General features: G+C 34.2%; 1 protein-coding gene across 3 annotated transcripts in view; it reads right to left on the bottom strand.

The window, feature by feature from the left end:
* Positions 1 to 26,340, bottom strand: part of LOC145690271 (coiled-coil domain-containing protein 170-like) — a 266,079-nt gene that overhangs the window by 54,034 nt on the left and 185,705 nt on the right. Inside the window, exon 1 of one of the 3 annotated variants that reach the window (XM_081765010.1) lies at positions 6,334 to 6,563. The exons of the other annotated variants lie outside the window; for them this stretch is intronic. The gene's annotated coding sequence lies outside the window, so the exon portion shown is untranslated. Of the gene's footprint in view, positions 1 to 6,333; positions 6,564 to 26,340 lie in introns of those variants that run through there. 3 annotated transcript variants of the gene reach the window in all.

The following is a 26,340-nucleotide window of genomic DNA, read 5'->3' on the forward strand; positions in this document are numbered from 1 at the left end:
ACTAATAGTTTTATGTGGCTTAGAAAAAAATACACCTTTGTTTACGCAAAATAAGAAGTAACTTATTTCTAAATCTCAATGATATTTGAATGCCTTTTCAAGCCTTCCAGTTATTGTTTATAGCATAGCAGATTGTCCTGTGAATTTAATCCAAAGTGTATCACATACGAATAGCCGAAAATGTAATATATATATATATATATATATATATATATATATATATATATATATATATATATATATATATATATATATATATATATATATATATATATATATATAAAAGCCAAGAGATCAGGCCCTGATATTCAAACAAACATAGGAGAAGGTGATAAGACTAACACTATATAACTATAAACTATTGCAATAGAACAAGTGTTGGAACTCTGGATAAATAAACAGATCCTATTTACAGCATCAACACTATTGGCATACGCAACGGCCACTGAGGACTTAAGTTGAACAAAATAGCTTAATAAACAAATAAACACAATGCACTATGAAACAAAAGTGTACACCATAAAAGACAATGATAGCACAGCATTTAAATGAATTCTAAGCAAAAAAAAATGTTCACTTAAGGCATTCCACCCATTTACCCCCGCACCATGCGCCCAATTACCCCGTGGAGGTATTTGGAAGGAACAAATTTTAACAAAATTTCAACTGCCTCACAGTGTGGATTCAAGATTGCTGCTCTTCACGGCACCATCCTTATGATGTTTTTCAGCAGCACGAAAAATTCTGGCTCAAAACATTAATAGATGAGCAATTTATTGTAACTCAAACCAAAACACATACACACCTGAAACTGGGTTTCAAATACGTCATTTCTCAATCAAATCAGGTTTTGGTTTTTTGTCATTATTACACCCTCTCAAAATTCACCTAAGCTTTTTTTTTCTAATCAACATCTACCTACCCAAAATTTGTGTGTTATTAAATTCCATAGAAATATACTGAAATGCAAAATATTTATATAAATGTTTAAAAAGTTTTTCGCCCAATACCCCCTTCTACACTCTCTCTCTCTTTCTCTCTTTCCAAAATATATACCAAAATGATTATTAATATTTAAAAGTATGTTTTAGTATACCATTGTACAAAAATGACATATACCTAACTAGTTATATGTATGAATCAATATAATGCATTGAGCTGAACAAAACCACATATTTGAAGGTAAATTCTTATGCGTAGTATCGAGAAAATCGAGAAAAATGCTTTTGTAGGAATGAAAACTATGCGGTTCTTTAACCAATAATAACATACAGTGTTTAATTTTACTGAAAGAGATAGTTATTGGCTTACGTAATGTATGAGTAGTTTAATGCACTGTTAACTAGCAAATTGTAGATCTTTGTCTTTTTCGAAGTGACACACACGCTCCTTTACACACATAGGATTACTACTTATAACTTAACCTTACAATTCAACTACCGTGTGCCATATGCTTTTATTTTCTATTATACTTGCTCATTCTTTAGATTATAATCCAGTTCCCGAAAACGATACTGGGATACTAGTTTCTGATATTCTTTCTAATGTGTTGATTTTAGCCAATCTCAATCAAGGACGTGCATCTTTTAAATTCCAGACAAGACGAAACAGTTGTCTCCCAAACAGAGAAAATAAATTAATGGCATCTCCAATCAATCAATAGGCGTGGGAGATTCGAGTTCGATCTCCGGTGGGGGGCTGCGATGGCTCAGTGGTAGAGCGTTCACCTCTGGTGCATGGGGTCACGGATTCAAATTCTGCTCCCGCTAAGTGAACTTTGTGGTGGACAAACACCGTGTGCATGGTTTTTCTCGGGGTTCTCCCGTTTCCTCCCACTTTCTTCATTCCACCATTTCATTCATTTCTCACAATCACCGTCCCCTTTTGCCTAACCGGCATAACCGTGGGACGTAAAACTCAAAGATTTCATTCTTTTTGATCCCCGGTGGAAGTTCATGTGGTTTGGATCCCACAATAAGTTCACGTTTTATGTAGCCTCGATACTGAAAGAGACGCTAAACACAAATCAAATCAAACCAAATCGATAATAGCAGTATCGCGTTTCCTCTAAAATAAGATCGAACCTATTTTTAGGTAACCAAAGGACGCATTCCGGTTTTTATCTATTTATACAAATATCGAGGCTTTTATATATCCAAAAGATAAATTCGGGTTTTTATCTATTTATACAAATATAAATATAGCATCTTTCTACATGTGTTATGAGTAAATCAACCATTTTGAGGTCTGCAACTACTGGGCCAGAGTATGGCTTAGCGTGTTTGCACACGATACCGTCAAAATAGGAGGAAGTCCCGATAATATCGGTGTCGGTGTCGGCGTACTTTGCACACGTCGCCGAAAATATCGGTGGAATCCCCGATAATATCGTTGCCGGTGATGAGTGAAGTAAGCGACACACACAATATATTCTGCACTGTTTCTATAAATCTTCTCCATATATGAAAACAAATAAAAGTAATAATAATCGGGAAAATTATTTTTTAAAACAAGGATTACAAAAACTGTTTTGAAGAGGTGTGGAGAACGGTACAAAACTTAGAAAAAATAGGCCTATGCCTAAACATGTTTAGATTTAACAGTGCCGTTTTAAATATGTCGTAAACATACTATTTTTGTTTCGATGAGAATTGATGCTGCGGTACATTGCAAACTATATTAGTTTTTAATTTTTGTTGAAACACTGTTACATATTGTATGTATGTATATTATTTTGTTTTCCATGCAATTAACACTAATGTCATAGTAGATTAAATTATAAGATTCGAATTAGTGATTTTATTTTACATTGCTCCATACATACACTGGCGCAAATCCCGGGGGGATGAAGGAAACGTGTCCCCTCCAATCTTGGAACTGGGGAGGTTTCCCCCCAATAATCCGATTTGAAATGTGTTTTTTGGGGGAGAAATTTGATTATTTGTGTCCGGTCGCCAGAAAGGAAAGTGAGATGAAATTAATGTCCACTCAGAATAAGCCTCGAAAGTGCCCGCCTCCCAATGTTGAAGACAACTCTGCTCCCCTGATCCTCCACAGCATTGTTTCTCGACTGATCTTACCCGTCCCCCTCCCCAATGTTGAAGACAGATTTGCGCTGTTGCATACATACCTGTCGTTCCTCGTTTCTTTTTGTCCATGAACTCAAAATCCTGGGCAAGGCTTGCATAAACTTCTCGCCATGGTTTTTGTTTTCCAATTCTGTCCTTGAAAGAGTCTGTTATCTTATCCCATATGCAAGGTCTACATTACACAAGTTCAATGTGGGTTAAAATATGGAATGGAAAAATTCTTGCCATCTCTACCAGTCACTGTAGCTAAATTGCAAAACTCTATGAGGGGGTTGATCCCGGTACAAAGGGAAGTGGATACATAGTTTTGGTCTTTGTTTTCAATTGTCATTCTACAAATTCTTTTTAAAAATGGGGAATTTGGGATAGTTTTGGGAGTGATAAAAAACATTTGCAACAAGTGAAGCATGAAGTCACATCCCTGTTGTTGAGATCGCAATCAAGAAAATGCCAAATGAGTCACTTGTCCTTGAAGCTTTGCAAAGAGTGTTTGATTGTGCTGGTTTCGTTACAAAATAATAATAATCCTATTTTGACTTGTCAACAAATATTCTATTCAATCATTGCTTATTGAGTGGGACCGGGAAAAGTGATCTTGCACACAATTCTGATGAAAATAAAAGGAAGTAATAATAATCAGGATTTTTTCCATATGCTTATGTTCACACAGGCACGTAGCCAGGATTTCGTGAAGAGGGGGGGGGGCGTCCGCGACATGAAATACAGTGGTCATCACACCGGGGGCTTGATCATTCTAAACTATTTTCTGGAACATATATTGGTTCTTTTAGCCAGGATTTCGTAACAGGGGAGGGGAGGATATGAAATTCTGAAGGCCCAGGAGATTGATCAATCTAAACTACTTTATTATCAACATGTATTGGTTTGTTAGGACAATAAAATGATGATATGTTGGTAAGTATTTTAATAACAAACTATGAAGAAATCTCGAGTAAAATAATAATAAAAACGTATTGAAAAAGATTTTACAATATATACGTCCTTCCTCTGTTTATTCAAATATAACAATTTTCCTTTCATTATGACCTCAACTATTATAAAAAGTACATACTCAACAATGTCTTATAAACTATTTTACAATATCTGCATTCCTTTCTCTGTTGAATTAAATTCTAACAGAGATTTCTTTCCACATAATTTTTTGTTTGTATTATTCCGTCAACTACTGTTGGTTCCAAATGACAGGTTATTAAAGGAGCAGTAGAAAATTGTTCTTGAAATAACATGTTTGATACTGCAAGGATGCGATGACGAAAAATTATGATAAAAAAATGGCCACACTGTTACACAACGGCACTATGCTTTTGGAAGCTTAAAATCTCCCTGACTAGTAGCAGAATCTGAGAATTCCGTAACTTTTCTTGAAATTTCAAATTCCCTGACTCTTCCAGGATATCTCGCTTACCTCGCCACCAAGTATTGCAAGTAATACAAATCTCCTAATAAGAAAGAGTAACCAAAAGCTTCCTGCAGTTTTTTTTTAACGCTGATCCTTCTTTTTCTCATTTCATTTTGTTTCATCCTTCCTTATATTTTTTTCATTTCCGGTCTCGAAGGGGGGGGTCCGGACCCTTCGGAACCCCCTTGGCTACGTGCCTGGTTCACAGTGTATCAAACTTTGAAAATTACGCTTAAATTAATTTCCAAAATGTATTAAAATTTAAATGCATTAATAGATTTAAAAATATACCATCAAAGAGTGTGTGTGTGTGAGAGAAAGAGAGAGAGAAAAAAAGAGTGGAAAATAATCAAGAAATTGGTTATCTAAATTTCCTATATTCTATTTGGTAATAGCTATTTAGAGGGAAACCAGTACTCTTCAGACTTCCCACATTTTATACTTATTTAATAAAAGGAATTAGCTACTCCAAAATAGAGACTGTAAAATATAAAAAGCTGTTCCGAAGTTGTTTATAGGACAAGATAATAATAATATTATTATACAATTGTAAATAGAAAAAAATGGAAACAACAAAATTCCAAAGATAAGAACGAAACAAGAATACACAGCGCCTTGTCACTCACTCTCTTCATCTAACCCACTGGCCGGCCGACATTATCGGCCGCATGTGCATCCAATAATAAGAAAACATTGCCCCCGACAAAATCGGGGGCTTGGCCGACAGCATCTACGTGTTAGAGGATCGGTCGATAATGTCGGTGGCGTGTGCACCCTACGATTTGAGTACATTGAAGTCGATTTCACCGCCGACATTATCGGCGCTTCCACCGATATTATCGTTGCTGTGTGCCGTATTCTTGGAGAAGGGCATATATTACTAGCAATCTGACAAGTTATGCCAGGGCTTATTTTCTAGTTGGTTCTTATTTTTATAGAAACACAGTAATAGGAAGAAAAAGGATCCTTATGTGACTTTCTTAATAAAGTCGAAAAGACGTTACCATGTAGGAGCACTTTGTTTTCGGAAGTTTGGTTTCAACAGTTTATAAGACTATGTAAATAAGTTAGGCATATTCAACATATCTTTAAAGATTTATTACTCAATAACCTAGATTTACCTTTATTTACTATGTATAAAATTATAGTATTCAAATATGCACCACTATACATTTCGTAAACTTACATGTTATTACGAAGTATTTTTTTTAAAAATATGATTGTGTTAATTTGAATAATTGGCAACTCTAAGAAAGGGTACTATGATGAGAAATTCTGTAGTCACTGGAGCATGAGCAAGCTTAACCACTTCAAAATGAATCATCTATATATTGTGCGTAGGGTACGAGACGCAACGATAAAAAAAAAAAAAAAAAAAAAAAAAAAAAAACTAACTCTATTGTTTATGGAATCCGGAGGCTGAATACCGATAAGCAGTCGAAATTTGATTAGACGCAATGAAAGGTTAGGAGGTAGTACTGAAACATAGATGATTGAGAAAAACGAATAGATGAAGTTTACATTTAAAAAATGCATAAATTAAACAAAAGTCAAATGAAGGGCCAGGGGGAAGAACGCTTTCAGTCCAAAAAAAATCGATATCTCCAACACCAATTTTCTAATTTGCTGTAAAAATAAGTTTTTCTTTACATATATACGTACAATATTTACCTTGATATAAACTTACAACTATTTTTCTAATAATGTAATTACAATGGTTATTTAATGAATAACTTGCTTTTTTTCCTCTCCTGAAAAATTTCATTAAATGGACTGAAAGCGTTCTTCCCCCTGACCCTTCAAATATTTCAATCTATGCCTTACCTTGAAAGAAGAGGAGATGTAATATTTTCTTGCTTGTAGAACATGTACTCGTGAGACTTATTACAGTATTCAATATAATTTGGAGTAGATACGTTCACCACCCACTTAGGTTCTTGATACAGCCCTAAATTCTCTTCGTTTCCCTCCTATCTCATCGGTATTGAAAGTCATTGCTAGTTTTTTTTTCTTTCTTGTAGTATGACGCGAGAATTCAGGGGTGCATGATGGGCCTAAAGCGCACCATAGACGCACGCACTTGCATTACCAACATGTATGAAAGGTTTCTAATAATCATGCATCTTGAAAGAATTTTTTGACCACACACGTACCAACGTGCTGTCCAACATACTGAAAGTAGTTTGAGAAATGTGGAGGACGAGGAAACGCGTGCTTTTTCTTTCTGCAACTGCACGACCTTGGCATGCGACGGAGGAGAGACTCACGTGATTTCTTCCGCTGTCGTGATTGGCGGACCAAAATATAAAACAGCCACCTTGCATGAACGAGCCCATACACGGTAAACATGCATGCGGAACGGCAAAAACATCAAACATGTTTTCAGAAGATTTTGAAAACTTTCAACATGAATGAACGAGGCCATACACGATCAACTTGCCTGTGGTTTTATCATTTTTCATACAAGTCGGGCTGTTTGTTCAGGCATGTGTTTACGTGTATGGGCCGCTTAACAGAGAGACAGGTTACCCTGCTATAAGCGTTTTGAATCCTAGATCTTGCGGATACAGGTTCAACATGGCAACAAAATATTACAATGAAGGGTAAGGGGGGAAAAGAAGGAATGTCACAAAACTGCATTTTCGAGAAAACGGCGTTTTAATATTGCAAACCGCGTAAAAAGAATAGGGTTAGTTAAATCTTTTGCCCATTTTATATGGACATTTCTACATCTACGCATGCATGGCATATACAGTCAAATAGAACCAAGAGTCACCATCAGATAGGGCAAAGCACCCGAAAAAGCACATACATGGACATTCCTTGTTTTTTCCCCTTACCCTTCAACTTAATTATAATTATTCTATTTTAGCTTCTCACTAATAAGTATGTTGGGCTTAATTTTACATAAGTGTACTGTAACTACAAAAATTACAGTCTCTACACTAATTCAATTTGTTTAGCTTTACATAGTTTTCAGATTTTTATGTACACAATAGTAATAAAAATAATCAACACTTTAAAAGCAATCAATTTTATACAGATAGATACAATACAGATATTTAAAAATAGAATAAAATGAAATTTCCAGTTTAAAATTGGATAATTTGAAAGTGAATTTTTATGAAAGCTGGAAGGAAACGGGGAAAGCTATGGGAAAACGATGTTGCCCACCAGAAATTCATACGATTTGGGATCGAAGGGCCTCTCGGACCAGATGTGAGCATTTTACCACTGAGCTACCGCGTTCTCTCCTCCTCCTTCTTAGGTTTGAGCTTCTGATGCACTTTGGCGGTACCTACAAGACCATCGATTTTCTTATGACCGATAGGTTGCTTCTGATGAAATACGTGTACCCGTTTACACGCATCCAATTCTAATAGTTTTCAGAGCTTTACTCATCAGCGGTACCTCTTTTTGTGCCTCTACTTTTTATCTGGAAGGAAGACTTCGATTCTTTCTTCATTTCGTGGATTTATTTTCTTTTTTTTTCAACTTGTGAATTTGTCAAATGATATTCTGCGTTAATGATGATTTGCAATTAAATTTAATTTTTTTGTAGACAATATTTTTCTAACAAGGTCAGGAAAGGGGGAAACGAAACTCACCTAAACAATTTATATCTATCCCAATATAATTAATATTATCGTCCGATTTTTTTTAGAGATGATCGCAGAAATGTTAACTGAAGTTTATTACTATTGTTATTTTATGAAATAAACTATTCCGATAAATATAGCGAAATAAAAACAAATAAGATTTTTTCTGAATCTATCATATATTATTACTATTAATGTACAAATTGTTAACAGTGAGCTTGATTATCAACAGTTATTAAGATTCTACATTTCGCCTTTCGTGAAAATTCTACCCAAAAACCCAAATGCAGGCTTCAATTTATTTACCTAATGTAAGTAGGAGCGAATATAGCAAAAGCGGGATAGACATTTTGTTCCTGACTTTTCAATGTTGTATGGAAAATAGAAATTACTCTAGCGTATTAATATACTGTTGTTAGCAAATTTTAGAATATATTTTCCTCATTAGAAGATATAAAGTTTTTAGAGCAAATGTGGATACAATTTTTCTTTTTCAATGTCACAATTTTATCCACCAAATCTAAGGGAGACGGTGATGATGAGATAGATAATAATGGTGGAGTTGTCCCGCGTAGCGTAGTTGCTAATGCTCTCAGCTTTGTCGCCAGAGGTCCCGAGTTCGATGCCTTGCGGGTGCACTCGATCGAAAAGGTGTAAGAGCTTTTTCAGATGAGTCCTGAGTGAAGTATTTCCTCATTCACATCAAACCGGGATAGTACCTAACTTCCGAGTCCCAGGCCGCTTCCTTCCTACCTTCCTTATTTCTTCGGATAATGTGCTCGCCGAGGGACGTTATCCCCACATGTGATGGGTTTAAGGCGTTAGATACCGGTGATGTGGGGAATATGTATAAATAAATAAATAAATAATAGCATGACGAAAGTGAATAAAAACACAAAAACCCTAAAGAACCACGCATGAGGTGTTTGTATACCACAAAGCCCACTTGGAAGAGCTAGGATCAAACCACGGACTAGAAGCACCAAAGGTGAGCGCTCTACCAATAAGCCACTGCGGCCGCAATGCGACAAATGTAAAGCCTAACATCTGCAAACCTTCATGTACATCAAAAATGATCATGGTGCCCTCGCATCTTAGAGTTTGTCTCTGAAAAGATTATCACTTACTCATCAACGCCGAGGGTATACTTCTTGCTCTTAATTTATGTTAATTAAAACTTGTTTTTAATTTATGTTAGTGAGTGGAGTAAGATTGTTTATTTCAGTTTCTTTTTTCTCGTATTATAATTATGGAGATCTTTACTATTTATTAGATATAAATTACTACGTATATTACGTCTATGTACATTGTGCACATACATACAAGAATGAAATGAAATCTTTGAGTTTTACGTCCCACGGTTATGCCGGTTAGGCTAAAGGAGACGGTGATAATGAGTAATGAATGAAATGGTGGAATGAAGAAAGTGGGAGGAAACGGGACAACCCCGAGGAAACCCACGCACACGGTGTTTGTCCACCACAAAATCCACTTGGCGGGGGCTGGGATCGAACCCAGGATCCCAAGCACCAGAGGTGAACGCTCTTTCACTGAGCCACCGCGGCCCTACATACAAGAATGAATTATTATTAGTGACTCAAACAGCAGTAGAGCTCCTTCGTGGTTAAGCGGTTAGCGTACGCGCCCTTGGCGTGGAAGACCCGGGTTCGATTCCCTGCGGTAGCCCATGTGGTTCGGATTCCACGTTAATCAGTAGGTACCGTCTCATATAGCTTCGCTGCTGAAAGGAACATTTAACTCAAAGTCAATTCAACTCAACTCAAATAGCAGTATATTTGATTCCACAAACTAACCCTTTATTTCCTTAGTACATAGCTATTATGGCTTTCTTTTGCAATATTGAGATTGAGAATGCTAGATATTATAATTATACAGATATTAGTATTATACATCTACTCGCCAGTTACCATGTTATTTAAAGCGCATACATTTATTATTTTTCATTGTTGCTTCTGCGTAATTGATGAATCGTCATATGAAAACTACTTTTTGGATGATTCTTCATTTATTTTCCCTTCAACTTTTGGAGACGGTTACACTGTCTCTTCAGTAAAGGCGTTCTTCATAATATTTACTTTCCAATATCGTAGATACTCTATGTTATTTTTTAATAGGCTGTATTCTCATTCAAATGAAGACCAAACAAGAAAAGAAACAAATGAATTATCCAAAGTTGAATACATACTACCGAGCAGTTGGTGAACACAATATTTTCTAATGAAAAGAGTCTATAAAATTAGAACAGACTGTTCTATTAAGAAATTTGGTTTTCCAACATTCCTTCATACGTATATTACCCTGTTCGTTTGTGCGTTCATCCGTACGGAAGACGAAAAGAATAAATAAAAATAAGAATAAAAAATAAAAACTCATTTGCTACTTGATGGATCACCAGGAACTTTGGTCGGGATGTAGAGGTTCGAAAATTAGCAATCAAGTTCGTTGAGGTGATGGTTAAACCGAAAATGATAGAGATTAGTCAGTTTCGATTTTAACATTGATCACTATAGGGCTAAAAAAGGGAATAGATGGCTAGAAACAGTTCCCTGCAACCGATAAAGTGTCTCAAGAATGCATTTTATCTCCCTCCTTAAGTCTCTACTAAAACCAAAAGTGATATAAATACATATATGACAATGTCCGTTTCAATATTGATAAACATTGAGCAACGGATAAGATATAGCGAGAAGTGGTTTCTGAAATAGAGTTAGTGTTCTAAGAATAGGTACTGTTTTCTGTCTTAACCCTCTTTTCTAACAAGAAGTGGCAGAAGTCAACCACGTCCGGTTTTAACGCTGATCGCTATGGAGTAAAAACATAAAAGAGGGCGAGAAGCAGTTCCCAGTAGTTTCCTTAATTAAGCGTCCTAATAATATATTTCATTTCCACTCTTAATTTCTCTGTTTCAACCGAAAGTGGTACATATCTACTACCACTTCGAGTTTCAATATTAATTGAAAAAATCACGCTATAAAATCCAAATTCCTTCACGTTGTGTACACGTGACAGTGCTACTTGTTTTTATGTACTATACACAGGCCTGCAAGGTAAGATATTGAATGTGAAAGATAGTACAATTTTTAATAACTGTATGTGAGAAAATTCCGTTATGTGGAATACAGTGTCGCCCTTCGCATCTTACTTTCTCCATGCGACGCAGACGTATGCAAAGGAAAACAAATGACGTATTTGATTTAATGGTTCATTTTAAAAAGAAAATACTACTGGTTTCTGATTTCTATAAATATAAAATTATAAGAAAGGAACAAATAACACAGAACTGGATAATACTAAAAAAAAAAAAAAAAAAAAGGTTGGTTAGATATATCCGTGATAAATGCAGTTCGATTCTCACATGGAGTCTTTTCAAGTATTCCTAAAAATGTAAGAAATATTCAAATTTTACATAATGGAGTTTACCATATATGAGAAGTTCTTTTCTTTTCTTTTTTTTTTTTAAACACGATTACTCGGAGAAAGATGTGACACATACGTAGCTTGGGATCCCCAGTACTATACTCTAAAGCAAGCAATTATTGATTGGCGTTACCTTTTAAATTTGATCTAGAAAATAGTCCTATCGTTTTTCATTAAATCTGGTGAAAACTTGCCTTTGAGTAAACGAAGAAAAATGGGTTAAGAGGTTCAAGAGCCTCATACGAAATAAATAAATAAAATTAGGAGCAAGAGCGTCATAATTGAAGTGACCTCGTAGAATTATGGATTTCCGAAATACTGTTTACTTAGTATTTGAAAATACAATATAATTTTATTTTAATACTTATGCAATCTGCAAAATATCTTACACTAAACATTAAATAAAAAAGTTTTCCATGGATTCGGATTGTAAAAAATTTAAGACGCAATTCTATTATTAGTAGCAAATGTTTTTATTATTATTATTATTATTTGCTATGGATCAAGTAAGTAAGTGTTGTATTGATGTAAACTTCAATATAGATTACATGCATATTATAAAAGTGGCTTCAAAATATGCTTTCATTAGTAAATGGCTTTATTTATAGAAGAACTTATAGGCAAGTTCTACATATTCAGTTTTCAGTGACTGATAGATCCTTTTCAATCAGAGAATTAAGACTACATATTACGTGAGACTAAATTAAGTTCTTTTTTAAAATTTTATTTTGGTGTAGGTAGCTGTGAAAATAGTTAGAACTTATGCAGTTTGTTTCAAGCTTCATATGTATGAAATGCTGGATTCATTGCTTTTTATTTAACTCGAGAAATACTCTTCTATAGTTGTCTATTTTCTTTCTTAAAAGAAAAATCTCCCTTTGTATGTAGTATCGTTACAAAGTAAACAGTCTTCTAAAGAAATTAAATGAGAGATAGATCTCCAAATAAAACTTATGATCATCATATCTCCTTAGTTACCTGTCTTACGAGATAATTCAGAGATACAAGAGAGAGATAGAGAGAGAGAGTTCTACGTATGTGTGGCGCAAGTGGACATAGACTTTCATTTATTGCGTATAAGCAATTTCTACTTTATGTTGATAATGACAGAGAATTAACGTCGAAGAAAATTGAAAATTAGCTTACAAACGTGTATCCCCTTCTTTATAGGATTGCTAGACATCTGGATTTTTAGCACGATCATCAATTTTGAACGAATTATATATCAGCTGTATGATTTCCAACCGAATGTATTATCAGTGTCGTCTTCAAACTCATTTACAATGAATCTTTAAATTTCGTTTCCCGTCAAATTTCGACTCCTAATCGTTGCATCTCCTACCTTACGCTTTAACATATTTACTGTATGATTCATCGTAAAGTGGTTACGCTTGATCATGGTCTACTAAATCCCGAAATTATCTTTACAGTACGCTTTCTAGGGTTTCCAAATCCACAGTTATATATACACAGTTTGTAATAACATGTAGGATTACGAAATGCACAGTACATATTTGAATATTATAATTTTATATATAGTAAATAAATGGGAACTTATTTTAAACCATTGAATACAGGGATGTACGCATAAACTTATTTCAGAAAGGGTCCAAATTCAATATGACTATAAATTACATTAAAAGTTATCAAGTCACTCCTAAATTTAGACTAAATTTTCGAAAAGTGGGGATTTCGGAGGAATCAGAACTCCAGGAACCACTCGCTGCGAATGCCCCTATTTGGGTAGTAAATCTTTTCAATATACTGATTATTCGAACAACCTTGTAAATTATTGATTTCATTTGAGTTAAGCTACCCTTTCAGCAGCAAGGCTATATGAGACGTGGACCTACCGCTTAACGTGAGATCCGAACTACATGAATTACCATCAGGAATCAAACTCGGATCAACCGCGCCTATTGACTGAGGATGTTATTCAGCTATCTGTTGGCATTAGAAGACAGTTCTTTGGCCTTCTCAGAAATAAATTTAAAAAATGGCTGCCATTGGCTCAGATTGGTTTAAATCAACAAACGCGGAAGAATATCAGAAAATATGGAAAGACAATATTCTTGTCAGGAACTGGATACTGAAGAATGAACAATTATAATAAAAAATAAGAACATGTGACACAGTTGAATTGTAAGGTTGAGTTGCAAGTAATATATGCGTAAAGGAGTGTCTGTGTTACTGTTTGTAAAAGACAAACATTAATAAATAGATCTATAATTTCTTAATTAACCCCTTCAGTGTGGGTGGCGAGTTAACTCGTGTTTTCAAAACGCACCTGCTGTGCGGATGGCGTATATATATGCTTTCATTTTGCTTTGGCTATTTTGTATTGTGCATGGCGAATATACTTGGACACAGTATGAGTAATGTTATTCCCGACAATATTTAGCGAGTTTGCGCTCACCTAGGAACCCCAAGAGACCAGACAGAAAAATTGGGCTTGATCTGTTGAGGCATTCCCAAATTTTGTGTAACCTAACCATATTATTATTATTATTATTATTATTATTATTATTATTATTATTATTATTATTATTATTATTATAGCCATAAATACGACAATGACAAGTTATAGTAGCTAATTACGCACTGAAGGGGTTAAGAGTTCATTTTACTACTCATGTAATAAGTAATTCAATAACAATTTCTGTCAGAAAATAAAAATCAGTTGTTATTGGAAATAAACGACACAATTTCTAGAGTCGTATATCCTCTTTTCGTTTACCTTGAAAACTACGAATGAGAACTTATCTTTGACATGTGATTTTATTTAGGTCGATATAGTCTATTGATTCATATATTTTATATGATATACACAATATTACAAAGAAATATATGTTAAAGTTCATGTTAATAATAATTTTGGGATATAAATCTCATTAATCATACTATATACTGTCATCTTGCTAAGGTCGTTATGAAGAGTTTAATAAATGTATATTTCCGTATCACATTCATCTCAATAAGTATCATGTTTCTCCTATATCAATTTTTAAGTTTACGAAGTTTCTTTTACAAAAAAAAAAACTAAGTATGAGCTTTTTACTTCAGACATACTATTTTGCCCAGTTCCATTAGATTTTTCGATTGATACTTTACCTTTGGAAACTTTTTTTTTTTTTTTTTTTTTAAAAAAAAGGGGTATTAATATTTTAAAATTTTGAAGAAAGACACTATTTTGTGCTTCCGTAACAGAGGCGAGCACTAAAAACGGGAGCCAGTGCATCCGAATCCCCATCCGAAACTTCAGAATTATACACATACACCCCCTGTATTTGCGAGACTGTTGAATACTATGCTCAATAAACGTACGAAAGGAGAAATAAATTTATCAGAGAAATCTAACAAACGGTTTTCTCATAGTTTCCATTTTTCAGATTGTGTAAAATCACAATTGTCAAATTCAATTATTCAGATTAAAACAGTATTTACACAACACAGCGCTATAATATAAACTTTTGGTATCCATCTTGCTATCAATCGTTATGCAATGGGAAGTTGCATCCAGGGTCTAGCCTAACATCCCGTAGGAAACTATATAATACGGAGTTCTACATATTGACGTGAAATATGAATCTTATGAGTTATCACAGAAGACAAGATTTCTTCTTAGTTAACCACAATAAAATTCTAATTAGTGTGTTATTTAGGTGCGTGAACTTGCCTCCCCCCACACTTGACGCACTAACGATAAAATTAATGTCAATCGTTAGTGCATCGTTAGTGCTTCTTAGTGCACCAATCCCTAACGTTAGTGCTTCATTAGTCTAGGAGCTATAAGTAAAAACTTTTGGGAGGCCAAGTTCACGATGCCCCCCACTTCAAGCACTAACGAAATACCTAGTGCCATTCATTAGTGCATCGTTAGTGCTTCCTAGTGCACTAACCTCTGACGTTAGTGCTTCATTAGTGTAGGCTCTAGAGCCAAAACAATGGTACACGCTGCCTCTCCCACTTCAAGCAATAAGGAAAGAAATAGTGTCGTTCGTTAGTGTATCGTTAGTGCTTCTAGAAAATACTAATAGTTTCGTTAGTGCTTCACTATTAGAGTAGATATAGCCAATTGTAAGTTATGAAACTTCCATAAGAAATGCATGGGGAATTTTTCACTCCGTCAAATTACCGCCAAATTCAAAAGCACTAATGATTTCTATTAGTGCAATCGTGAATGCATCGCTAGTGCTTCTTAGTGCACCAACACTAACGTTAGTGCTTCATTAGTGTACGAACTACAAGTAAAAAACCCTTTGGGCCTACCGTGAACTTGACCCCCACTTTGAGCACTAACGAAAAGATTAGTGCCATTCGTTAGCTCATCGTTAGTACTTCTAGAAAATACTAATAGTTCGTTAGTGCTTCACTATTAATGTAGATATAGCCAATTATAAATTACGAAACTCCCATAAGAAATGTATGGGGAATTTTTCATTGCGTTAAATTACCATGTAGCCACGAGGGAGCTCATATATGAGAATGTGATCAGACTATGGTTCTTCTTATACTCAGGTAAATCCCCAACAGAAATGGTTTTCAGGACCCTGGTGGTTCACTGGTAGAGCGATCTCTGCTTTGATCCGAGCTCACACTCAGCCAAGTGGGCCTTGTAGTGAACAAATACCATGCGAGTGGGTTTTCTCGAGGTATCCTGTTTCCTCCTACTTCCATCATTATTGATTTTATGATCACCGTCTCCTTTGCCTTCGGCGCATAAACGTGGTACGTTAAACTAAAAAGAAAAAGATAGTGATTCTTCTTAACTCCATTCTCATCCGAAATACATAATATATAGCTAGCATCCTATGTTAAGTTATGCTTTCGTGTTGCATACAGCTTCAGAATTAAGGGGGATATTAAATCTGAATTAATTAACTCAGCTTTACATTTTCATCTAGCTTCTAGCAATATTTTGAGTTAAACTCTATCTTTATTCACATAATAAAATAGTATAAAGTTTTTTTTTTCTTTCTTTCAAAGATGAAGTGTCAATTATTATATGAAAATGACAAAAAAGAAGCAAAGGATATAGAATAACATTGCATTTTAATTTAGTTTAATATTAAGTGTATAACATATAGTGTGGAGAAGTATATACGTATTTATTTATTTTTTATTTATTTTTATACGATAAAGCCTATTTTTATTTAAATAATTGGGTTTGTTGCAATGTTCAAAAGTTTGTTGTAGTCTCTGTTACGAATTACCATCGAGGCAGAAACCTAGAATTCAGTCCCAATAGCTATCGCCTAAATTATTTAATTGTAAATTGCATCCTTCTATTAGCTGGTAATTCATAGATGTAGATTTATATGAATCATTTATGCACATAGTATAAATCAATTTTCTTTTTTTTTAAAAAAAAAAAAATACTTATCAAAGCGTATCGTGATAAGCACACAACACAATGCATATAGACTTATAAGCCCACAGTAAATCAAATATAGCCACAGAAAACTATTTACAATTTAATTATAAATACGTGCTCAGTGACGCGTGACCATGGTTAAAAATGAATTTAATATCCTGCGACGGATAGTGGTAAGATAATGCATGAAATACTCTAGGTGTTCAAACAGATTCAGGGGATGAAATGAAACTATCTTCTGCCAGGTTACGAAATGAGAGCGCAACTTTACTGCCTAAGGTCTTAGTAAAGACTAAGAGAAAGTTTAGTTTAGTATTGAAAAAAGAAGCGTCCCTCTTCAGTGCAGATACCGTATGATGTGAACCTAAAGTTTAATGTGACTCCACCGTCAAATTCAAATCACCGTAATGCTTTCAACGTTCAGGCACAGGAAATCGAACCCACAACCAAGCTCATCAAAGTCGAGTGCGATAACCACTAGGCAAGCGAGGAGGTAAAATTGATATTTTTGTATATTATTGTTCATCCTTCTTTATTGAAACAATTGTGGAGTGCCTAACTAGGGACTTGTATTTACAGTACATTATATATGGAACAGTAGTGTAGTAATGACTGATATGTCATGCTAGATAGTATATCTATTTTCATTCACTCATAGTTGATTTTGTATCAATGAGAAAAACCTTTTCTTTTCGAGCGAATGCCAGGACGACAATCTTCTTTAAAAAAAAATATCACAAAGGGAATAAGCACGTAGCCAAAGGGTTAGATTAAGAAAAGCAATACCACGTATGCTGTTAATCAGTACCTAAGGCTTCGTTGTGCAGGTATTCTGCTATACACCCAATTAATATTTTTAGTATACGCAACAGGTTCTGAAGAAAGACTGTAAATAATAAGTAAAACAAGAAAAATTGAACAAAAATGAAATGTGAATAATAATGTATTTTTGAATGACAATATTGGAGCAATTAATGCATTGAAATTTCGCGACCTATGATTTACTAAAGCAATGAAGAGTTGAAAATGAAATATACATCCATATTGGCATAGATATGTGGAAGCAATATACAAGGTGTTTCAAAATAACACCAACAACGTTTGGGAGATGACTAGGGATGCGCACGAGACAAGATTTGAGGATGTCTCGTCTCGAAAATGTGCTGTAAAAGTAGTGTCTCGACTCGAAAAACGTATTCTTCTCTATTGGAAGAGCTGTGTCTCGACTCGAATTTTGTCAGGAAATTTCTGTCTCGACTCGTCTCGTGCGCATCCCCAGAGATGACTCCTGACACCAAGATAAGACATAAAGTATAGACAAAACTGGGTGCACAAATGCTTCTTGTCGGAGTTATAAGCTGCCGAAAACATGAAAAATTGAACTTTAAAGGTTCATAGCTCCAAAACTATTTGACCTAACGTAGTCGGGTCCAGACTTCACTTAGGAACTAATATGTACACTAACCAAAAATACGTGTTTCAGAATCATAGGTACTCACGTAGCAATTTTTGCAGAGGGAGTTTGGTTACGGGCGTATGAGTTGAAGTACTCACCAACTACATCTATAAAACTTGTTGCGGAACTTCCGCAGGATTCTGAAGTATGGATATTTGGATAGGGTACATATTAGTTCCTAAGTGAAAACTTTACTCGACTACGGTAGGTCCCATAGTATTGGAGCTTTGAACCTTTAAAGTTCAATTTTTCATGTTTTCGACTGCCTATAACTCCGAAAGGAAGCATTTGTGCACCCAGGTTGGTCTATTTTTTGGCTTATCTTGGGGTCAGATATCATCTCCCAAACGTTGTCAGTGTTGTTTTGAAACACCCTGTATAGACATATCCAATTGTTTCACGATGCTAGGGTTGAACCGAAAAATCTGAGGATATAATCAAGAATCGAATCCAGAACCATGCGCACGCACGCTAACCACTTGGCTAGAGGACATTATATAAGCCACTTCGTTGCGAATGTTACTATTCCTTTTTAATTATCCGTAAGTCTATTATGGTTAAAAATTACGAATCTTTTCTTATAGTTGACTGTAAGAACGTTTCCTACATTCCTTAATTTAAACATTTTTCCTTTTTTGATAATTTATTTTCATGTTGTCAGCCATTATAAGCAGTGTATGAGGTAATAATTCTCCCCAGAAAGGAAACCTAGCCATCACACACACATACAATAGCTATAGGGTCTACATATTATTATTATTATTTTTCATATTTAAACAATTGCTGAATGTGGTGGCTCAGTGATAGAGCGTTCACCTGTGGTGCAAGCGGTCCTTGGTTCGATTCCAGCTAGCGTCAAGTGAGTTTTGTGGTATTCCACCATTTCATTCGTTACTCATCATAATCGTTGGACGTAAAACTTAAATATTCCAATTTATTTTTTTTCTTTCCACCTTCTTCGAGGCATTCTAGCTTGCTCATGGTAAAAATAATGCATTTTCTTCATAAGGAGATAAATATTTCAAGAAACAAAAATGCATGATTCTAATGATTACAAGAATGTTGAGAAGTGAGATGTTTCACAAACTGCTAAAATAAAACTGTTTTTTTTTTTTCAGTTTGGCTAGACAAAATAAAAGTTGTTCCCTGTGTCTATATTTATGATCATTCAACAAAAATCTAGAAAAGGGAGAGGTTATTCCTGTCAAGGATTAAAATTTAGTTCTCCAGGGGGATGAAATTTTTTGTGAAGGGGTAAGTCCCTAAGATCCCTCCGTCAGTTCACAAACTGATTATAAGTGAATAATAATAATAATAATAATAATAATAATAATAATAATAATAATAATAATAATAATAATAATAATAATAATAATAATAATAATAATAATAATATATAATCTTTCGCTTACTTCGTTAGAGTTTTGCACTTGTAATGTGATATAATCCTTGGTTAATCCTACTGCCCGGTTGATAATACGGTCGCATCTCTTGGTTTGAGATTGCTCATAGTTGCCGAACTTTTCAATACTCAGGTCTAACGTCTGTTTTCGCTACTGGAGCCACATAAGACGTTGACATAACGCAGTTTATACTAGAATCCAACCTCAGGGCTACCAAATGTCCCGATTTTGTCGGGACAGTCTTCTATTTTTATTCTACTTCTGCCTTTTTAATCTGAAACCGGGACGAGTATATGCATATTAATTCCAACAGTTATACCTTAATACGATGGCTACTCTGTGCTGCTGGTAAAGAAAATTAAAGGAAATTAAAAGGAAACCATAGTTTATTATATTGTATCCAAAGAATATCTACCACAACAATAGGTTACTTTTGAGAGTTGAGTATGCGAGTTTGGCATAGGAGACCCAGTTTCGATTCCCGGTGCGAACTTATGCTTTCCGAAAATTAGTGTGAGTACCAACCGAATTTTCGAACTTCAGATGGCACTTCAAGATAACTCTCTCTCTTCTCAAACGTGTCAGTTCGAAGTCCGATTTCGGACCGAAACAAGCTACTATGAATAATTTATGTAACAGGGGCATTTTTCCTTAGATATAGTATTTTCGGTCTAACCAGCTCAGAAGTAGTTGATGTAATGAATTAATATATGTGAGAGTTTTCTTTTTTCCTTGAAAATTTCTTTCGTAAGTTTCTCTTTTCTTTTTGTCTTCTTTGTTTAATCTCTTTTTCTAATCCTTCTTGCATTTATATTATAGGAAATTTTTCATTAGGTATTACTTTTTTTGGGGACAGCACAGACTTAATTTTTTAATACATAAAGATAAATAACTGTTTTCTGCTGTTAAGTGCTTTATTATTATTATTATTATTATTATTATTATTATTATTATTATTATTATTATTATTATTATTATTATTATTATTATCTCTTTTTAGTGCTTTGATGAAGTTGATTAATATTGTTTTTTTAAAGTTTTTATCAATGATTTTTCTCCTCCTCCCTCTAGCATAAAATTCCAATGACTCACAGGGGGGGGGGCACGGTGGCTCAGTGGTAGAACGCTTACCTCTCGTGAGCGAGATTCACTGGGGACAATATCGTGTCCGTAGTATTTCTGCAGGTACTCCCGTTTCCTTCCACAATTTCATTCTACCAGTTCTTTCATCGTCATTCGCTTGCCTTAATCGTAGTCTCCCTTAGCCTAAAGGACATAATTGTGTTACGTTAAACGGAAAGATTTCACTTCATTTCTGACTCAACTGCGTCATAACCCTCTTGTAGGTATGTATCTCTGGTTTGGAGGATCTGTGTGCATAGATCTGAAGTCACTTAGTTGTCTTTTATAATATTGTTATAAATTTTAATTTACTTATTTTTAAAAACTAATTTATGTAGAATTCAGCCTGCACTAAGTAAGTTGCTTCTTTATGTCAATATTTAGAAGTAGTCAAGAGAAATATAAATTAACAAATACCTTTTCTTTTTAAGGAGAAATAAGATCGGAAAGAACCCATACTAATTTTAGGTCAATTATGGTAAACTAGTTAACATTCAGCTCGATCTCCTAAAGGAGTTTCAAATGCCATTCCAGAACAATTTAAATTAAATTTTCTGAAATGGGAATATACATACTGTAATTCATTACGAAAAAACAAGTCATGGAGTCATGTTCAGAAACTTTACTTCCCATAAGCTCTATCTTTAACATAAGCCTCCCGTGGAAGAACACCCTCAATACTGTTTATTGAACATAAATTTTGCAGTAAAAGCAATCTTAATGAGTCGTATAGTATGGTGCAGTACCTATAGTGTGCTATGAGTGTAAGATAATAAATCTAGACTTTGCTTTATTTCAAATTCTACTATATTGTCGTATACCAACTCATATTCAGTAAGATTTTTCTCATGGCTTATGTCTCTCATTTTATTCATTTTATGACCATTAAGTAGAAAACTATAACATAACAAACCTTTTTCTTATATATGACTATCAACAAAAAGGCAAATTCTATTTGCTATGCAACTAAATTTGCATGTACTTTATTATGGAAAGCCATTTAAAAAGTAATGGCCTATTATTTATAAAATAGCTCCGATTAGATCATATAATATAAATAATTCAATTTTTGTAGCGTTTGGCAGCTAGTACAACTGAAACTAAGGCCTACAATGCCTCTTATTTCAAATAAACAATGTAGGTTTCAATATGGAAAAATGATTGGCCAATTACTTTCAAGGATGAGTTGATATCTAGTTTCGGCCAATCAGAAACAAGTATTTGTTGCTGTTTAGAGCTACTCCGGCGAGTAAACTGAATGTCAACGAATTCTTGCATGTAATAGGCCAGATATTCCTCCACATTTTATATTAGAACTGATCAATAAATTACGTAGAACTCTAATGGCTTTCCACTATAACATGTACACCATTTACTCTGAATTTCAAACATAATTTACTGTCCTTGGTGTTAGTAACGTAAGGGAAATATGTATAGTCCATTATAAGTATTGCATCATAGTGTACGACTCCTTAGGATTGCTTTTACTTGGAAGCTAATGTTACAACTAATAGTTTAGCGAGTGGTTTTCTTCGAAACAAACGCATTTCTTCAAGTTCGATATTTTAATACTCCTTGAAAAATAACCTTCCACAAAAATACCATCCTTATTACAATAAAGTACATTCAACTTGTGTAATTCAGGATTAATCGAATGGAATCGAATCGAGCCTAACAGTTCCACACGGCCGCAAATAACGTGTCTATCAAAAGAACTTTTGGACGCAACTATCAATAGCCGCATCTGAAGCCCTTGAACAGTTTTTTTTTTTTTTCATGGGCGCAAATCACACTCAACCATACACTAAGGCTGATTATCAAGATAAACATTGAATAGATTTCTAATACTGGAATAGACTCTGAAGAAAGTATGTCATCCATCACGTAATCATGTCAATGATACTCAATAATATGGAATGGGACACGGCTGTTTCAATGTAGGGCGTTTCGATGTAACATATTTCGATCCTCGCAACCAGAAGGATAAGATCTCCTAGCGGACAAAAGATATCACGTAGATATATTCGTAGTAAAATAATGGTAGCCTATGATTGCTAATTTACTTTCAGAGAAGCTGAAATGATATAAGAAAATCAAGAGGTCCTGAAAGCAACTGGAATTGTAGGGAAAATAATTAGTATTAAATTTCCCGTAAACCTAAATATCCCTTATTGCGTTAGTTAGGCAGAACAGGAACTCCTGTTATACCTAAAGATTAGATCAAAAATGCCTTACAAAGTGCTGGAGGGTCATAGGCAGAACAGGATTTAGGCATAACAAGAAGACACCGATAAGTTCATCTCCTTTTCACTGATTTAGAGATCAATCAAAAAATAAGTACATAAATACTGTATTGTGTAAAAATCAAATATTATTTACGGAAGCTTTCTCGGGAGTTCTTTCTAAACAATAGACCCTAACGGAAGGGGGATTAATTCAATCCCTTATTCTTGATTGACTTTAAGGTGGTGATTATGAAGTTACTGCAACGAATTTTCAACATGTTTACATATTTTTTAGCTTTTTTTTTTTTAAATAACTGCATATGAATTTCGAACAACACTTATGTGCATATTTATCTTCCCAACTTACTATTCAGTTTTGCAGTGACATTCAAAGTATGTGGTTTTACCTTTAAAATAGTATTTTCCTTTTAAAATGTACCACCAAACCAAATATTGCTTTTTTTCTTTTGTTAAAAGTTCAGTACTAAGCTAAAATTCACAAAAACGTCGAAGTTGTATACTAATAACCCAATATGGGATGCAAAATGAACTAACATCCTATGTGTTTGTATGTTTCTTTCGTTGTTAAAGAGTGTAGTGTTAAAGAGTGAGGCATGTAAATTTTTCATAGTATATTCTGTTCGGTTGGAAATTGTACTTCGAGCTGGCAGGTTTGAAAAGAGAGATAAGTTATGTTGATGTGATATTTGAGTGTAAAGAAATTCGATCGAAGAAAGGACTGATAAGACAGTCGGTCGGAGATAGGAAGTTGAAGACACCCTTTTGGGATCCCACGTTGTATATCCACGTCCCACATATCCTCGGTGCTGGACGGGACGCTAAACTGCAAATGAACCAACCTACTCAGAGTTGAATGAAAAGTGTAAACAAGCTCTTCCCAGTAGATTAAGCGGTATGTTTTCTGAGTAAATGTCGAAAATTAATAACGGTTTGAAATATAAACATATAATAATAATAATAATAATAATAATAATAATAATAATAATAATAATAATAATAATAATAATAATAATAATAATAATAAACTAAAGAAGCGTCCAGATGTTCCTAAGAGATAGGTGTTGCATAGGGCCGAAGATCCGACAAGACACTAATTTGCTTGAACGACGTACCGGTGCGTCCAGCCTACTGTATTTTAAGTCTTGTTATTGTGGCTGAAGTTTCATGTTGAATTAAATTGCCAATAATTGACATGCTTTCTTTATTTCCTATCATACAGTTGGTAAGTTTAAGTTTCAGAAACATGAAACGATTTCGCGCTTTGAACACATGGTAGACTTATCTTACAGAGAAAATCGAATGTGCTAAAAAGAATTAAGGAAATTGTAGAGTGGAAATATGAATATCAAAGTTAAGCGAAGATTTCGTGCTGATATTCTTGCCTGATCCGTATATTTCAACAGCAACTAAGAATAGGATAGAAAAGAAGGTGAAGAGACATTTTTATTGGAATCAACTCAATTAAATGAGTAAATAAATAAATAAGTTTAAACTAAACAAAAGTTCTGCTATATACGCCTTGATGCAGAAGGTATATTTTAACGACTAAGATTAAACAGAAAGTGTATAGCGTATACCGCCTACAGCCCTATATGTAAGTAGGCCTACATGGAAAAGTCAATATTATTATTATTATTATTATTATTATTATTATTATTATTATTATTATTATTATTATTATTATTATTATTATTATTATTATTATTATTATTATTACTATTATAGCTATATATAACATTTGGAAAAGATTCCTTTAAGCTCTGAAAGGAGCTTCAAGTAGATATCTCATATACGAAATATGTCCAAAATGACTAGAAATAGACTTGATTTCCTCGTGCACTGAACGCATTATATTGAAGAATTACTGTTCAACATAAGTTGCTTCTAAACAAAAGCTTTACTTCGACCTTATTATACACAAGTTGAATGAGATATATCATATACTGCAAGGCATAAAATGTATTGTTACGTGTGCTTCATCGTATTTAAGGACTGGAAACCACTCCAACAATCTCTTGGCATACTAGTAATAAAATAAGATATAAATTTATGGTATTGATTGAAACAAATTCCGCATATATTAAACAGCATCCTCCTTGTCCTCGTGCAAAAAACTCGAATACTATTGTATACACCACCATCATGCTCATACTTGTGTATTTTTGTAAAACGTTTCTGTCAGCTTGTAACTCTCCCCTTTCTTCTCACTCTTCCGTCACTCACAGGAGATAAAAATATTTGAGTCAAACACTTTTAAATGGATATATTCGTAAGCATTAACAACACCAAAGAGGTTAAGAAGAGCGAGTGCACCGCGCCCCTCGTTGTTACACCTGTCCCACGGCTCATTTCCCAGATATGTATTGTAATGTAGGTCTAGAAGTATACAATATCCTTTTTTGTATTTAGACAAGTAACTAATACCCTCAAACTTCTTTGTTTTACTGACCCCTCCCCCCTAGAAAAAATAGAAATATGTAAATAAAGAGCAAGCATGCGCCTCACTGTTTGTAACTACAGTATTATGGAAGTATACTGCTTGGGATTGTGAAGTGGACTGCAACAACTTGAAAACAATGGGAGAAGGTAGAAGAGCCACAAAAATAAATGGGCTTATTCATGTTAAGAAATTGAAACTCTCTGCCGTATACTCAATATTACAGCATGCAATTGCTGCACTCATCTTCCAAAAACGTAAACTGTACTTTCTTGTTCAGTTTTATTTATATTAATATTTGAAACAAATTTGCGCTCGAGAGCATATATTTATCATTTACACAAACACGTTAAAAGCATGTTTATGGTTAAAAATAAGTGGTTGCACAATCATTTAACATATAGGAGTAGTGTTGTCCATGAGACGAGAGATACACGATGTTCTTGATGACATATAAGGCGAGAAAAAGGTCTTCCAATAGACAAAGGTATATTTTTCGAGACGAAAAACATTTTAAGGACACCACTTCGACTCAAGACTATCCCAAATCGCTTCTCGTGGTCAGTACAATGTAGCAACAGCCATGCCTGGATTGATCTAGGATAAAAAAAATGTAGAAGGCTCAAATGTTAATCTCTATATCGTTCTATACTTTTTCTAGTTCAAATATAACATTCTGGTAATAATAATAATAATAATAATAATAATAATAATAATAATAATAATAATAATAATAATAATAATAATAATAATAAT

Source organism: Thermobia domestica, chromosome 7 (genome assembly GCF_964235325.1).
Source record: "Thermobia domestica chromosome 7, izTheDome1.hap1.1, whole genome shotgun sequence".
In the NCBI taxonomy this organism is placed as follows: Eukaryota; Metazoa; Arthropoda; class Insecta; order Zygentoma; family Lepismatidae; genus Thermobia; species Thermobia domestica.